Source organism: Bos indicus x Bos taurus, chromosome 16 (assembly GCF_003369695.1).
Source record: "Bos indicus x Bos taurus breed Angus x Brahman F1 hybrid chromosome 16, Bos_hybrid_MaternalHap_v2.0, whole genome shotgun sequence".
Taxonomy (NCBI): Eukaryota; Metazoa; Chordata; class Mammalia; order Artiodactyla; family Bovidae; genus Bos; species Bos indicus x Bos taurus.
This window is the reverse complement of record NC_040091.1, coordinates 63,353,961-63,368,147: the sequence shown is the minus strand read 5'-3', so window position 1 is coordinate 63,368,147 and position 14,187 is coordinate 63,353,961. Positions and strand designations below refer to the sequence as shown.

General features: G+C 39.2%; 1 protein-coding gene across 1 annotated transcript in view; it reads right to left on the bottom strand.

The window, feature by feature from the left end:
• Positions 1–14,187, bottom strand: part of LAMC1 (laminin subunit gamma 1) — a 121,463-nt gene that overhangs the window by 90,087 nt on the left and 17,189 nt on the right. The gene's annotated exons all lie outside the window — the stretch shown is intronic.

Sequence of the window (14,187 nt, the reverse complement as noted above, 5' to 3'; positions counted from 1 at the left end):
TTAGAAGTACAAGAAGTAAAGCTGGAAAGTAATTCACATTAGGCTTGAACTTCTAGATACATGATGAAGAGCCTAGGATGATTTTTAGCAGTGACATGCTCAGGGTTTTAGAGCTTGCTCTGAAGACAATCTTCTTTCAAGATCAACAGAGCCTTCTTGCAATGGTGAATTTCACAGTCAGCTTGACTTGGCCAAGGGGTGCTCACATTAAACATTATTTCTTGATGTGTCTGTGAGGTGCTTCTGGACGAGATTAGCATTTGGATGGGTAGACTCCGTAAAATAGCCCGCCTTCCCCAATGTGAAGAAAGTGAAAGTGAAGTAGCTCAGTTGTGTCCAATTCTTTGCAACCCCGTGGACTGTAGCCTACCAGGCTCATCCCTCCATGGGATTCTTCAGGCAAGAATACTGAAGTGGGTTGCCATTTCCTTCTCCAGGGGATCTTCCCGACCCAGGGATCGAACCCAGGTCTCCTGCATTGCAGGCAGATGCTTTAACCTCTGAGCTACCAGGGAAGGATAATGTGAGTGGGCATCATCTATTGTATTGAGAGCCTGCACAGAAAAAGACAGGGCAAGAGGAAGGAAGAGTTCACCCCTTTTCTGCTTCCTGTCTGCCTGTTTGAGCTGAGACCTCTGTCTTCTGCCCCTGGATTGGGATTTATACCATTGGCTCCCCTGGATCACTGTGAGTGGAGAATCTAGAGACCCCTTCTCCCATGGGCCTCAGTTCTTGGTAAGGAAACAAAGAAGAATCTGAGGTCTTATCTGTCGCAAGAGAGTTTACTGAAGATTAGGAAAGAGGGAACAGAGAGAATACCTTAAGACAGAGGTGGGCCAGATCAAGGAAGGCAATGGACCTAGACGGTGCAGAGACTTTAAGGCAAGGTTATTTGCATAATCCTGGGGGGGTGGGGGGGTCATTGACTGACAGTCTTGATTGACAGTTGCAGGTAATATAACAAGAGGTTCTACTGCAGCATGTCCTCCCCATCATTCAGTCTCTTATAATTAGATGTACGTACTCATGGAATATTTGTGAACATTTAATGAGCCCAATGGCCACCAAAGGTTACCTAAGTACACAATAGTGTGAGGTGTGCGCATGTGCCAGAGTAGGGAAAGTCCCGCCAGTCGGCCAGTGGGCGATCTCTCCAGTCCCCTATTTTGGAGTATTGATAAGGGTGTATTTGGGGTGGGGCTGGTAAATAGCTTAGTGGGATTAGGTGGCCACTGGACATTTAGCTGATGGGGCCACCTCTCACTGCTTGTGGCTAATCTTCTGCCTAACAGCTCTCAGGCCTCTGGATTCAGACTGGAATCACACCACCAGCTTTCCTGGGTCTCCAGCTCGCAGACAGCAGATGGTGAGACTTCTCAGCCTTCACAACTGCATGAGCCAATTCCTCATAATAAATCCTTTTACATAATAAGGTTCAGGATGGAGGAGACATATGTATACCTGTGGCTGATTCATGTTGATGTATGGCAGAAATCAACACAACCCTGTAAAGCAATTATCCTCCAACTTAAAAAAAAAGAATAAAGCAAAAATAAGGATCTCTCTCCTACTGGTTCTATTTTTCTGGAGAGCTCTGACTAATCCATCTCCCCACTGCCACACTGGTCACCCTTCTTCCTTGCTGCTCTCTCTTCCACTTAAGACAGAACAATAACTGTCATTAGGGAACACTTGCTATGTCACGTGCACTGTGCCAGACACTTAATACCGTCACTATATTTAATCCCTACAACATTTCTAAGATAAAGGAACCTAATGTCAGAAAAATTAAACTTCTTGTCCAAATGGCACACAGCTTGTAAGTGGTAAATACCTCCCTCCGGATTCTGTGGTCTCCATCCATGATGCCATACACCATCCTGCACTGATCAGCCCTCTGCTTGTCCTGTCCCCGTTCCACATCTGTGTGTCTTCTCTTTTACCTATCTTGTAAACTGCTGCCGGACCTGGAGTCCACACTCAGGGCTGCCACAAATTATCAACATTTACTGACTTACACGGGGCAAATCACTTCATTTGACGAGCTTCCTGGGCCGAAATGGAGAATTAGACCAGGTAGTCTCTCCGATCACTTCCATTTTCTCCTGCCACACACTTGGGATCAATGTAAATTACAAGTGTTGATATAAAACAGGGCAAATGGTCTCTTACAACTTGGGATGCTGTGGTCCACCATGATGTAACTTATTAATAACCCATCTATCAAGATTTATGCCAAACACCTTTCAAACTAGGAAACTAAACCTGAGTTAACAAAATCATCAACGAAGCCTCCCCTCTTACCTTTGAGAAGGTTTTATTATTCTGCTAACGCAGCCTCCTCTAAGCGTGGCTGCTTTGCTTATGAAGGCTTGAATTAGAGGCCGCTTCACTACCAGGGGATTCTAAGAAAATCACAAGACAGGCAATAGCTACAGGGAACCCAATGGAAGGAATTATCTATACCAAACTAGTAAACTGAGACACACAGCAAAAACAGATCCTGTCATAGGACAGCTATCGTTCAAGAAAAACTTTCCAGACTTTATTCTAAGGGAAGAAAAATTTACATGTTGTAAAACAGAACAAAATATAGATATTACCTTGACTGAAGAACACTTGGGTATTGAGATTGCAGCTGGTAGATTTTTACCTTTAGTAAATTGTAGAGAGCCTTTTGTTGGTAGCTTTTTGTGAGTTTTTCTCCTCCATTAATCACCTTCTTTTACCCTCCAGGGAAACCAAGTAGGTGGGCAAAAATTCCTGGAGGTTTTCTGGGAGGTACTGAGAACACCCACACCCAGAGACATAAAAAAAGTACTTCAGGTCTAGATAAACAGTCTCAGAAGATAATTTGGTTAACAAGAAACATTAGGATGAGTAAAGATAAAATATTTACATATTGAGACATAAGAAAATGTTATAGGAAAACAGGAGAGATATCTAAGAACAAAATTTAAAATATTTAAGATGTGTTCTCTAATGATTCATTCACATGCAAAATTCCCAAATGACCAAATCCATCATTCTTCACTAAAGTGAATGTCTTCTGGGGACAAAAAAAAATATGGATCTCTATTATCAAATAACTGCAGAGAAGAAACAGAAATAGACTTAAATTTATATCTTCCAAGTAAAATAACCACAGAGGAATCTTCTCCACCAAAAGTAGTGTATTCAAGAAGCAGGAGGGAGTTCCAAAAGGGAGGGAATATATGTATACCTATGACTGATTCATGTTGAGGTTTGACAGAAAACAGCAAAATTCTGTAAAGCAATTATCCTTCAATAAAAAATAAATTAATTTTTTTTAAAAAGCAGACAAACATAAAGATGTAGAAAATCAAAAAACACTGTAAAATTCCATCACTCCCAGTACCCCCAACAGTTGACCAAAACTCACATCCACTTACCCACACAATGTGCAGGCTTAACATAAAAATCCTTAAATTGATTCTTTAAGTATATGTCCAAGAATTTACTAAATTTAGAACAGAGCAGTCAATAGAGATGAACTTTGGGAAAACTACATCACAGACAAAAAAAATAAATGTCCTGCCATTTTAGAGAGAATGAGAGAAAGTCTCTTTTTAGAAGGGTCAAATATACCCAGTGACAAACTGATAGTTTATTTTTAGAAAGAGATGAGGTCTGTTATTATTTGCTAAACAAGAGCAAATCCTTTTAAAGATGACTTTATGAGTCATCTTAGGGGTTGGGCATAATAAATATCTGGTATGGTTAGTTAAGACACATAATATATAAGGAAAAAAAAACTTCTTAGGGGTTGGGCATAATAAAATATCTGGTATGTTTAGTTAAGGCACATAATATATAAGGAAAAAATACTTCAACAGAGACTAAATGAGGATGATATATATGTACATTCTCAATTTCCCAACCCTACCAGCTTAGGCTATATCTGACAGCTTTTAGAATTTTTAAGTAAATTTCTATATGGTCTGGAATGGTCTAGGAAGCTTCCAGAAAGACAGGCAACTTTGTATTTCTGGAGATTGGCCTGTATCATGAAATCTATTTAGACATCAAAGATGGCTAAGGAAGTGGTAATGAATGAGGCCTGGCCAAAGAAAGTCCCTGGCAGCATTCAGAAGGCTATAAGGTGGGCACCACTGGGCCTTAGAAATAGAAACAAATGCACCCGCCACCACTAAACACTTCTCTTCTGGAGAAGCTGAGGGGCGAGAACCAGGTGAGTACCCAGCTGTGTTCCTCTGACCCTGTATCATAGAGAAACAACACTTCAGCAAACCAAAGAATACTTGGTCCTGCTCCAGAGTCTTCCTTATCCACTTGTTTAACAGCTCAGTAGGCTGTGAGCTCTTCAAAGACACAGACTTTCTTATAAAGCTCACAGTGCTCAAAGCTTTGTACAAAGTGCTTAGTACATGTATGATTATTAATGCTTGTGTTGTGATTTTAAATAAGAGAATTACTCAATTATTATGCCTACCATCTAAATAAAGTAGGTATATAGACTATGAGCAGGATACGCCCTTGGAAGAGGTTCTCTGTTCCATGAGGTATGGGTCTGGGTACATAATCTCCTATTTCTGTTTTTGTTTTTTAATGAGCTCACAAACTGAGATGGTGCATGGAGTCATGAAGAGAGTACTAATCTAGAAGCAGGAAACCTGATCACTATCTCCCCTGGATTTCAGATTCTTCATCTGTAACATGAGTGTGATTGGTAAAATGACTTCCGAGGTCTTCAAGGTGCCTTCATTTTGCCTCACAAAGCTGATTAAACACCAGTGGCATTTGAAAATTTAGGAGAGAGAGCAAAGCAATCAATGGGCAGGGGAACTGAGAAGCAGCCCTTAAGATTGAAGACACTCAAGTCAGGCTTCAAAGACAGTGGTCCTCGTCCAGTGGACAACAAATATACCAGATTTGGCAAGGTCAAGTGTTCACACAGGAGGAAACGGACACGAGCCAGAATACGAGGAGCCGTAAACGTCAGATAATTCTCTCGGGAAAGCTGACTAGTCTCAAGATCAGACTTTTACCATTGAAGCTTATTATTGATCTAAGCATTTTTCAAACAATACACAGGCTTGAGATGGGGGAAAAAAAAGTTGGTAGGTCAAAGTCAGCATTAAAAAAATAATTAGAATGGAAATATCAGAGTAAGTCTTGTCTTAGGACACCTGTGTCCACAGTCCTGAATACGTGGCAATATAAAATATTCCTTCTAAAGGGTTACAGTTAAAAATATAGAAGAAAACTCACCTATTAAAAATTGACAAAGAAACTAAGTTTTTTGAGTCTTTAAGCAAATTTTCCAAGTTTTTTAATTTAATGCATTGCAAAACCCTAACAAGAGATCTGATTTACAGCACTCTGGTACCATAAATTCAAACAAATAAATTCAGAAAGGGCTGATCTTTATCCTTCCTGGACAGGAAGCAGAAGTACAGAGAGCTCCAGCCAACACGAGGAAGAACACTTACATTGTGTAAGTGCCTTGTGTCATTTACCTGTGTTTGCATAAGGAAACCCACATGCTCGCAAGACAATAAATCCTTAGGTTTCCAGTCACTAAGCCCCTCAAGAACTTTTATGTAGCTTCTTTGAGAAAGAAAGAAAATGCAAATGCAGAAAAGGTTTCTACTTAATCCAAATAATTTAATGAATAATTATGAATGAATAAGAACATCTCTGTCCTCAAACTGCTTATAATCCACGAAGGGAGATAAGACAAACACCCAAAAAGACATGGGCTGTGCTCAAGGTGAGGGAGAGGGAGGAACATGAGTAGGAAAAGTAAGAAATTAAAGATGTTAAGGCAAAGAAAGCAACTGAAATTAGCATTTTGGTATAAACAGAGTATCGGCTGGCACAGTTTGGGAGAGACAGTATTAGAAGTGGAAATCAGGGTACCTCTGAAGGAGGCAGGAACAGCAAAGAAAAGGCATGAGAGCTGCATAAAAATGGACAGGCAGCTAGTCAGACGCCTGTAAGGAAATTGTGGTAGTTAAGGCTATGGCTGATGGCACCAGGGCGTGTACCTTCTCTTTGGCAGGCCATGACAGGGGAGCTTTTTGGTCAAGGGGAATGGCAGGAACCTATGGATACCAAGAATCTGAACACAGTCGGCTTCTCAGGGTTACCACATTCATGGCTCTCCCTGAGATCATCTTAATGATGGGTTCCTACACCAGCCTCCCATGCAGCAGCCACAAAAGGATACCGACCATAAGAGTCTGCTCTCTCAGACACAAGATCCCCGTGATTGGAACTTGGTTTAAAACTACTGCCAAGCTTCGGTTCTCACACAAAAATGCACAGCCTCGGGATGCTTCTGGCTCCTCTCCCGCTACTCTCCAGTGGAAGCCAAGTAGAAGTGCAATTTCTGCTGGGAGTCCACAGGCTGTTTTTTTTAAAGCAACCATTCCAGGAAGGAATACAGGCTGATTCCCCTGGGGGAAAAACAGCTTGGGCTTTCCAAGTCAATACCCCCAGAGACTCAATAACTGGCCCAATTATCTACTGCTGCACAGAAGGCCACTCCAATGCTCAATGGTTAACAACCACCACCATTTTTATATTTCACGATCTTGAGAGTCAAGAATTTGGGAAGGGCTCAGTTGGGTGATTCTGGCAGTCTGCAAGGCGCTGACTGAAGTCACTTGGTAGTATTCAGCCGGGCTGGTCATGCCTGGTGCCTTGGCCGGGATGGATGGAAGGCTGGACACTGCTGAGAGCACTCACCAGAGGGTCTATCCATGTCCTCTCAAGTCTAGAGGTTTTAGTATAGTCAGACTTCTCCATGGCGGCTCAGGCTCCAGGAGACCAGGGCGGAAGCTGCCACTCCTCTCAAAGGCTAAACCTGGAACGTCTGCGCTCCCACTGTTGGTCAAAGCAGTCACACGCCAGTCCATGTGCAAAGGGAAGGATGTCGAAGCACTCATGCCCCTCTCTAATCTATTCTAACCAGCAAAATCAGAGCTGCATCTTAAGGCAGACATGATTCGCTAACTACTCATGATTGGGAATTTTAACTCAGGTGAAGAAAAATCCATGTGACCACCTCACTTAAAAGGAGAGAAAGAAAGGGAATTCTAGAGCCACAGATACTCTCGGACCCCGTCACTCAGGGCTTAAGACTAAAAAACTTAGCCAAAGAGAAACTAAATGTTCAGTGGTGAGCACACTGTAGGGTGTACAGAAGTGAAAATGTAATGCTGTACCCATAAAACTTACATGTTAGAAAACAATGGTACCTTGATAAAAAAAAAATTCTTAATTAAAAAAATTAAATCACCAAAAAAAAGAGTTAGTAAGGAATCATGGAGAGCTCTCTTCAATTTCAGTTTCTATTATAATGGAGGAAAGGCAGATTAAAAATATCAGCAAACACTCCTGGAGTGCACACCTGGCACAAATAACTACATTAATACATTGGAGAGGCAACGAAATCATAGATACAGTCCCTGTCTATCAACGTCTCCAAGTGGTGAGACAATATATACACCAAAATGTAGTACAAGACAGCACTTGAGGAAGTAACAGCTGGCATTTCAGAAACAGGAGAGAGACTGTGGAGACAGGAGACTGGTTAGAAAACCACCTGTGGAAGGATGACTCACTGCAGGCTGATTCTCAAGCCAACAGACTGCAGCCTTACTTCACAACGAATATTTTGCAATGCCTTCCCTTCACCATCCCAAAATGAAACCCATAGGTTATCATCTACAACACACAACTTTCAGAGGAGGGTGCACGCGCATGTGTGTAGGCTTACTATAACGTAAAGCAGAAATCAAAAGGAAACTATGCATTTCAATAGATAAGATCTCCATCACTACTAAAAGGCATTTCAAAGCCATCAGACACCTTTACCAGACACCAGCTTATAACAAGTAAGTCTGCATTTTTATTATTTTTATTTATTTACTTTTTGGCCGTGCCATTGTGTGGCATACGGGATCTTAGTTTCCCAACCAGGGATTGAACTCGTGCGCCTTGCCATGGAAGTACAGAGTCTTAACCGCTGGACTGCCAGGCAGGTCCCAAGTTTGCATTTTTAAAAATAGGACTGGATGCCTTTCTATACACGACATACAGAAAATTAAGGGGCAGAGGAACAGGGGGGCCAATGCAATAAAGAAAAATGGTGTTAGCAAAAGTAGTGACACACCAGATGAACCCATAAGTGTTTTAAGAAAAGAATAAATATCACTTTAACTGAGAAGGTATAACAAGTCAGGTCAAATTACAGACTGCCGAAGTAGAGAACACAAGTTAGAATGATATATCGCAGCCAACTTTATCAGCATGCTCCCTTGTAAAATATTCACCTAATCCTAATGATTTTATTGCTCCACAGGAAAAAAACATGTTGGCAGGACAGGCACATTGATAATTATTCATGTGCAGGAAAACCTGTAAAAGCAAATTCCAAAATTTCAACTGAATATGATCAATACTTTCCTTGACATTTGATATTTTAGGGAAAAAAAGAGGCTAAGTATACAAATATGCACACGGAGTCACTCTGAGTGCTAGTAGTGTGATCTACACACGTGTCGAACAAGCAACTTGAACTCCGTGAGAGGGACTATTGGCAGAAAAATGACTTTCCTCTTGCTAAGCTCAAAAACTATTTATTTATACAGTGGCTGTATTCATGGAAAATTATGTATAATAAAGTTATGTGGAAAAAACTGTTTATGTGTAAAGACAAAGTTATGTTCTAGGCTCAGATATTTATAATCAGGTTTTTTAATAGCATAAATGTCCCATGAGAAATCACAAAGTTGGGCAAGACTTGGGCAATTCTTTGCTGTGTAGGACTGCTTCCCGTGTACTAAACACCCCTAAAGGGACAGTACCACAGTCCTCTGAGGACCACTTCTCTGGGGGGTACAGCAGAATCCATGAGGCTTACCTATTCCAAACACTTTAAAAACTTCAGATTTATCACATTTTACACTGTACAAGACAATCTTTCTACAAATTCCCATAGATTTACCATTCTTTGTTCTAAAAATCTCAAAATTCAATCCAGCTCTCAGGTTAGAAATAAGGTTTCAAAGTGTATTAAAACAGTTTTAAAGAGGGGTAAGAGAGTTTAAAGAACATGACCCACGTTAATGACAGAAAATTCATGACAACTGGCCTAACACATCTAAGGAGCTTCAGAAATTTATCAAACTGAAGTCAAGGATGATTCAGTTAGGAAGACAAATTAAAACCTAGGTCTTTTTATCAGTGCTTCCTGGTGTTGCCACTGAGACAGTCTGCTTTGTTTTTTAGAGAAACAAATATACTGATCAAGTCTTCAGTAAATTTTGTAAGTAGCAACATTTTTGTTATCCAAAATACTATTTATCAGGCCAAACAGTATGAATTAACTAATGTGGTACCTACTTTACCACAGAGGTGGGTAATATCTGGGCCCTGCTATTTTTTCCCCTTGGCTCTGCCATGTGCGTTGCAGGATCTTAACGCCCCTAGCAGGGACTGAACCCTGGCACTCAGCAGCAAAAACACAGAGTCCTAACCACTGGGCCACCAAGGAATTCTCAATTTGAAGTATTTTAATTCACTGTAACCTGTAGCCAAAACGTTCCTTAAAGTGGTTAAATAGCAAAATAGTTAGACACTAAGCTAAAAAGATTTTGTATTAATACCACATCTCTTTACAAAAAAAGAAAGCGAGACAGCTTACAGAAATAAATATCATGCAACAGAATAAAAAAGTGTCAACAGTTACAATGATTACAAAAGAACTGCAACCTAAAATAAAGCATTTCTCATCTATCAAATTAGCAGAGCTTTGTAAAAATCATAGTCCTTAAGGGGAATGTTTTAACAGGAATTTGTATATTGTTCAAGTCAGCAAAGCAAAGAAAAAATAAATAAAAAGAGTTAAAGGTCAGTAAGAAGAAACAAAACTATTATTATTCACAGATCATGACTGTCTGCATATAAACCCAGGAGTCTAAAGAAAAGTAATTACAATTAATAAGAATATTAAGCAAGAGTTAAACAAGCGATCTTGTATACAAAAACCAGTTACATTCTTACATGCCAGCAACAAAGACATAGAAGACATGATTTAGAAAAAAGTTAAAATAACACGAACATCAAAAATGTACCCAGGAATAATTCTAACAGAAAAAGGGCAGGGTTCACATGGACAGAATTATAAAACATCACTGGCGTGTGTCAGAGGTTTTCTGATTCTAACTAGCAATAAAGAGTGTGCACTTAAAAAACTATTGGAATTCATTAAAGAAGAACTAAATTATACTATACTCATTAAAAGAAAGACTTAAAATTGTCAAGATGTCAATTCAACCCAAATGGATGCATAAAGTCAATGCAATTTCAACCAAAATCCTAATAGAGGTTATTGAGGAACTTGATAACTTCAATCTAAAATTCACGTTTAAGAGCAAAGGCCCAAAGACAGCTAGGATATTTGTAAGATAGAAGAATAAGTTTGAAAGGGACTTGCCTTAGAAGATAAAGACAATATAGAAATCAATTATTACATTAAAATTAAGAAATTCTGCCCAAAAGCTATCACAGGGAATATAAAAGACAAATCACACACTGGTAGAAGATACAGAAAATATGTAATTGATGAAAGATTAGTATCAAGAATATAGGAAGAATTCTACAAATGAATAAACAGGCAAATCAATAAATGGGCAAAAACATGAAGAGACATTTTACAGGAGAGGAAATATGAAAGACCAACAAATACATGAAAAGATATTCACCCTTATAAATAAAACAACTGAGATATAATTTTACACCATCAAATGGGCAAAATTTAAGAGTTCTAACATTACCAAATGTGGATCAACTGTCTATTAACACTGTTAGTGAGCATCTAACCCAGCACAACCACTCTGGAAAACAACCTGCATTATCTCATAAAAACGGTGACACGTGTTAAGATCCAGCAACCCAGTTAGAGAGATTGCCACGTATGTGAGAATGCTCATAGAACATTACTCGTCATAACAACCAAAAAATGTCCATCAGCAGAATAACCAATAAATTATCTATAGTATAATCACAATAGAATACTACACAAGAATAAGAACAAAAAATTACAACTACATCTTAGAAATGTATTAAGTGATTACTAACAAAGTGCTGATGACTACATAAACCATTTTTATAAAGTTCAAAAGCAAGCAATACACTATCTAGAGATGATAAACTACTTTCTTTTAAAAGCAAGAAAATAAAACATAAAACCCAAGGTAGTAGATATCTAGGGTGGGGAGGGCGGGCAGAAATGAACACAGAAGTGTTCGCTACTACTCCAGATTTCTGTGCACGGAAACAGGGATCTGCTGAACAAACAACATGATTATCTATTTTGTCTTGCATTTAACTCTAAGTACAAAACACACAGCTGACCATCTGTATTTCAAAACAGACAAACACACACAAAGAACTCCAGAGATGATTCCGTTTGCCACTGGTGAGTACTTAAGGACCACTAGTCCAGGTGACACCGGGATTTCCTCCTTGAGGAAAAATCCCTGGATTCACTGACAATTAGTATTAAGAATTTATAAGAAGTATTACCCTGTAATAACTTTCAAATGACACGAAGAAGGAATTTCAACACCTACTTTATAGGACTTACTTTATCCTTAGAGAAACAGAAACTCTTAAAAGTTTCAGTCTGAGAAACTCTGCTCTCCTAAAAAAAGAAAGGTATTTAACTTGGCACTCTGGATCCTGGAAAGGAGCATAAGGCTTACTTAAAAAGAAACAAAATTATGGTTGGTCTCAGCTCTTTTTTCGGGTCTCAAAAGAAAGCTCATCAGAACAAAAAGACAAGTCTTCTATTACTACTGTCCATAACAAGGATGATGTCTTAAATTTCGAGAAAACAGCTCTGCGGATTTTCTCCAAAGGTCAATAAACACACCTCTTTCAAACACTTTTTCACAAAGTCTGGAACATATTTGCCGAATTTAGCCTTATGCTTCTCAATTTAGAATTTTGATGATGAATTTTCTGATTCATCAAGACAAAGAATACGCAAATGCCTATGGACTTCATAAATCAAGTACCTAACTGAGTTGCTGACCCATAGCTCCCGTCCTCGATGAGCTCGTATGAAGAAACAAAATAAGTACACATTTAAAAGATTCCAGAACAAGATGGTATGCTCAAGTAACCAATGAGTGATACAATAAGCACTACTGTCTCACATTTCTAGAATGTGGAAAAGAATTTTTAGAGAAGGCAATTTCCTTTCAAAAGAAAATGGAATGACAAAGTACAGAGGACAACATGATATATATTCAGACAAGAGCGTCGGCAAAGGACATTAAAGCAAATAAAAACAATGAGTCTAAGATAAAGGAAAAAGATGTCAATTCAAGGAGACCACAATCTTTCAGAAAGCAAAAACGAAGCTGAGAAAACCCTACGGCAAAAGCAATCATGTATAATCATTTATAAGGCATTCCCAACATGAGTGACTCTTCAAAGATTCCTAATGACTTTGCTTTCTTACTGACTTAAAACAACTGGACAGAAAGAAAAAAAGCTGTAAGTACACAGATAGGGAGGAAAATAGAGGTGGAGAAAGCAAGTACACAGACATCATGTGTTTCTGAGAACAAGAAGAAAATCAGAATTAACTTCCAATTCAAGAAGTATCGCAAGTGAAATGCTTTAAAGCAGCCACATTCCTAACATAGGCGCTGGAGATAAAATTGCATTTCTACAAAAAAACAAATAAAACATAACTACTTCTTTGAAACCTATGTTTAATGCTGTATTTGAAATTCCAATACTCCCACTATAATTTGGCTTCCCTGGTGGCTTAGATGATAAAGAATCTGCCTGTGATGTGGGAGACCGGGCTTTGAAACCTGGGTCGGGAAAATCCCCTAGAGAAGGGGTTGGCAACCCAGTCAAGTATGCTTGCATAGAGAATCCCACGGACAGAGGAGCCTGGTGGGCTACAATCCATAGAGTTGCAAAGAGTCGGACACAACTGAGCGACTGACACTTTCACTTTGACATAATTTAATAACCCATCCGCTCAAATTGTCCTAAAATACCTCTGTTGAAATTCACCCTTTCAATGAAATAAAAGTTCCTGTTAAATGGACTTTATTCAATCATTTAAAAAAATAACTAATTTATCAAAAGTCTGTTGTGTGTCAAATTTTTACATAGTCTTTAGTAGTTCTATGATCAGTATCTGTGAAAGTGGTAATAACTTATATGTAATCAAATGTGATACAATCCATAATCCTTTATCTGTGATTCTAAATCCAAAAAATTCTAAATAGCAGAGGATTTTCATAACATCTGACAACATGACTTGAGCTAGTGTGAGGTCCTTATAGCCTTTAATTCATAAAATTATGAATACATTTCACTGCAGAGATTAGTAAAGTGTTTGGGGGTACCACTATGGGTTTTATATCATACACATTGATTTTATTCAATTTACTACAATTCTGTAAGTCAGGGACCTGGCTCTAAGTCTCTGACCTAATTAATGGTTAAAATATAGTTCCTACCCTCAGTGAACTCAACTCATATTGAAGGAAAAGATAAACACGCATTTAAAAACAACCCAGAACAAGACTGTATGTTCAAGTGACCAGTAAGTGGTACAAATAGGCTCTGTTTTATTATTCCTGGAGTGCTTGTTTCTGAAACACATCTGGATTTTAAAAAGCATGATTCATCCATCATGATGGAAGGTAAACATGATCAGTATTGTCAAGTAAATCAAGACATAATGATCCTGCAAGGATGTGCTTCTCCTCCAAGATGAATGTGATACAGAGCTAATCAGTGCAAGTACCAGACACTGCTATAGTGAGATCTCAGTGTCAAGATGGGACCATGAGAAGAAAAACTGGTATCTCAGAATCAAATGAATTGTGCAGAGGTAGGGAATGAATGGAGAAGGCAATGGCACCCCACTCCAGTTTTCTTGCCTGGGAAATCCCATGGACAGAGGAGCCTGGTAGGCTATAGTCCATGGGGTCGCTAAGAGTTGGACACAACTGAGCGACTTCACTTTCACTTTTCACTTTCATGCACTGGAGAAGGAAATGGCGACCCACTCCAGTGTTCTTGCCTGGAGAATCCCAGGGACGGGGGAGCCTGGTGGGCTGCCGTCTATGGGGTCGCATAGAGTCAGACACGACTGAC